This window comes from Etheostoma cragini, unplaced genomic scaffold, assembly GCF_013103735.1.
Source record: "Etheostoma cragini isolate CJK2018 unplaced genomic scaffold, CSU_Ecrag_1.0 ScbMSFa_3407, whole genome shotgun sequence".
NCBI classification, from domain to species: domain Eukaryota; kingdom Metazoa; phylum Chordata; class Actinopteri; order Perciformes; family Percidae; genus Etheostoma; species Etheostoma cragini.
Genome location: NW_023267673.1, coordinates 1 through 3,843, shown reverse-complemented (window position 1 = coordinate 3,843; position 3,843 = coordinate 1). Strand labels below are relative to the sequence as shown.

At 41.5% G+C, this 3,843-nt stretch overlaps 1 non-coding gene across 1 annotated transcript; it reads right to left on the bottom strand.

Annotated features, from left to right (window-relative positions):
• Positions 1 to 3,062: 3,062 nt before the first annotated feature.
• Positions 3,063 to 3,134, bottom strand: trnae-cuc. Its single transcript has one exon. It is a non-coding gene; the product is annotated as a tRNA-Glu (tRNA).
• Between the last annotated feature and the right edge of the window lie 709 nt (positions 3,135 to 3,843).

Here is a 3,843-nt window from a genome sequence, read left to right as displayed (position 1 = left end):
CTCGTATAACTTTCTATAGTATGAGGCGAATGCCTCTGCAATATCAGTAGGTAGTGTTAAGATTTTGTCACTCTCTGTACTTTTGACTTTGTGAACTGTCCTGCTATTTTGCGCCTTCCGCAGTTGAAAAGCCAACAAGCAGCTCGCTTTGTTACCCATTTCGTAGTATTTTCTATTTGTGAATCTTAATGCTCCCTCTGCTTTGTATGTTAGTAAGTGATCCAGTTTTTTCCTCGCCTCCTTCAGCGAATGCAATACTTCTTGTTTCTTAGATTGTTGATGTTCTATTTCTAGCTGCTTAATTTCTTTCTCTAGCTCCTCCTGTTGACCTAGCTTTTGTTTTTTCAATTTAGAAGAAATGGCAATAACACAGCCCCTCATCACAGCCTTAGCCCCTTCCCACAGAGTTTTTGGAGAAACAGTGTCATCCTCATTTTCCTTAAAATAATTAGTTAATTCCTCATGTATTTCTTGTTTAATTAAATCATCATTTAACAGGGAGACATTAAGCCTCCAGTATTTAAATGTTTTTGTGGGCCCTATATTTATTTTTAAGATGACTGGAGCATGATCTGATATGGTGATTCGCTCAATTTTACACTCATTGACCCTGTAGAGATCCGGTCCTGATACCAGAAACATGTCCAACCTAGCGTAACTGCCATGTACCTGTGACATAAAGGTAAAGTCCTTCTCTTTAGGATGTAAGCGCCGCCACACGTCTACTAAGCCCAGTTCACTCATCATTGCCTGCAATGTATTGGATTTTCTGGATACTGAGCCCGACTCTGCAGGTAACCTATCCATATTTTGTCTCAGGACACAATTGAAATCGCCTCCTATTAACACAAACCCAGCTCCTGTGCCTGCTATTAAAGTTGCTATGTCTTTAAAAAAGGCAGGACAGTCCTCGTTTGGGGCATATAGATTGAGCAGTGTTACTTTTGTGCCACTGATATCCCCCTTTACCATGACATATCTACCATCTTTATCTTTGACTGTTTCTGAATGATTGAAGTTGACTGACTTATTAAAAAGGATGGCCACTCCCCGTTTTCTCCCCTTTTCAAAAGAGGAGCTGAATACCTGATCCACCCACTCTCTTTTAAGCTTTAAATGCTCTTTTTCAGACAGATGGGTTTCTTGGATCATTGCTATAGAGCAGTGTAGTTTTTTGAATTGGCTAAATATTTTCTTTCTCTTTATTGGATTGCCTAGGCCCTTAACATTATAGCTGATGAAATTCAGACTATTCATACTCGTTATATGGACATGCTTGGCGTCTATCCTTCCACCTATTTAAGGCACTCCTTCCTACCCAACATTTTAGCACACCTGTCAAGTCTATACAGAAAACCAAACTAACACTCTCAGGGTGACCGTAACCATTCAAACATAAAATAGAACGAGTAACTATATGAACAATACACTTCCACATACCCCCATGGCTTACCTTAGGCTTACAGAAAAACAATAGAAAGACCCCTAAGCTAAGCAAACCATGGCCCGATGTAGCCTGGGCAGAGGATGGTGACAGTTCCTCCGTGGGATTCACACAAAGTGTCTTAGCTGCTGTCGTCCAACTCGTGGAGCGGTTGCTGCTCATTGCGCGCTGTGTCTCACAGTTCAGCTGAGTTCCGTCCAGTGAGAAAAAGAACAAAAAACAAATAGTAGTCCTTACACCAGGCATATCCAGAAATATCCGGAGAGAAAAAAGAAAAAAACCTCGGCGTTGATTCCACACCTACTCGAAGAGGGCCGCAAGATCCACCGAAGGCAGCACTCCCGCTGCACCTCCACCACGTCTCTCACCCGTAACATTCCACCTGTAGCGGGACATCTCGCCCTCCATCTGCGCTCTTTCGTCAACTTTTGGATGTATGTTGTACTTTGCCAGGACTGGAAGAGCCTCTGTGAGCGTGGGGTAGTTCTGTTCCCCCGTCTCCATGGTCATTTTCAGTTGCGCCGGATACATGCACTTGGCTTTAATGTTTTTTTCCTTTAGTTGTTTGACGAACCCCCGCACTTGTGTTCTCTTTCTTTGCAGTTCCGGAGAGTAATCGTGGTCAAAGTATATTTGCTCGTCTTTGTATATTAGTTTTTGGCTCCATGCTTGTCGAAGGATCTTGTCTTTGACTGCGTAGTCCAGAAATCTGACTACTAAAGACCTAGGAGTGCCCTTGGGGTCTCTCGGTTTGGACACTGTAGCGCGGTGTGCTCTCTCTATTTGCACATTCACGTCAGGCATTGGTTTAAGGACAGATTGAATCAGCTCGTCAGCTTATACGGTCCTCCGCCTCCATAGTTCTTTTCTCTAGCTTTGCCATTTCACCCTTCAGTTCTTCCATTGAGGTTTCCAACTTCTTGAGGGATAATTTGGTCTGAATGTGCCCTTCCCGGTTTTCTGACCTTAGCTTTTCTAGCTCGGCTAGTATTTTGGATTCCGGGCTATCTTTGCTAGCATCTTGGGTAGATTTTAAATTATCGTTCTTCTCCTTCGATGCATCCTGCTTAGTTGCAGGTCTGTTTCTAGAAGACGTTGCCATTGTAAACTTGTGGTGTAGTGCCGAGTTTCTCCTAGTTTGTAAGGGTTATTTAGTATTTGGTTGGACGGAGCTCAACTTCTAGGTTGCTGCTTACAGCATGGCGTCACCGGAAGTCTATGAACCCATTTTCAAACCAATTCCTCATAGTGGTTCAGTGCTTCACCAAATTTTTATTTGCCCTTCACTATCAGCACCTAGTTTCTTGACTTTGTAATGCCTTATGTCTACTGTAAAAATGTAAATTGAGTTTGAGTTGAGCCATAATTCATTATTCTATACCTTTGTTTTTCCTAATGTGACATGTCAAAATGTCAAAAGGTGCACTGTTTGAAAGCCCATCTCTACACAACCATGTTCCACTCCCACAGGTGGTTTCACACGTGCTAATTGTCCCTTAAATTCACAGTTTATTTTTGTAATTTAATGGTGTTTTCTGTATTTAAAAAATATGTAAACTTAACAGGAAAATGTATGTAAAATTACAGATTCTTTGTCCAGTGTGTGAAGTACAGACAATTCCCTGACCGGGAATTGAACCCGGGCCGCGGCAGTGAGAGCGCCGAATCCTAGCCACTAGACCACCAGGGAGCCGTACCTTTCAAATTTATCTTTGTATATGTGAGTTTCTTTTTCACTTACTGGAATGACTCATATTGTTTTAGGTGAGGAATGTCGCCCGGCTAGAGCTTCAGAAGGCAGATCATGACAGATTACACATCTGTCACATAGTCAATTTGAATTCTTAAATACCAAGTCTCTTGCTGTTCCTTAACTAGTTGGCCACCCCTGCTCTGCATCGCTCCAGGTAAGTAGAAAGCAATCTGTTATGCACCTTTGCATTGCACTAAAATGTCAAAATTTGAACCTGAATCCAACAATAACATTACTTGAGACTCACATACATTGGTTTTCAGGTAAAAAAAGGTTGGTTAGGGGTTTAGTTACTGCTGGAAAAAAGTTAAAGAATTGTTATTGAGACAGAGGCAGATGAAGTGTTTATGACCCATCGATGATGACAAAAGGATACATCAGCTGTTGGGGGTATGATTTAAAGGAAATGGTACTCTTTAAAAGTGTTGGGGTTCTAGCGTTAAACTAATGAAGAAGACTTTGACAAATCTAAATCAACCAGAACCAAGTCCAGGAACTTACTCTTTCAAATGTTACACCTGTATCTGTTAAGTCCTGACCATTCCCTGACCGGGAATTATATCCATTATAATACAGAATTATATACACAACAGTGGCTGTTATATACATACAAAGCAAACAGTTTTACAGGTTTCTCGAACAAAAT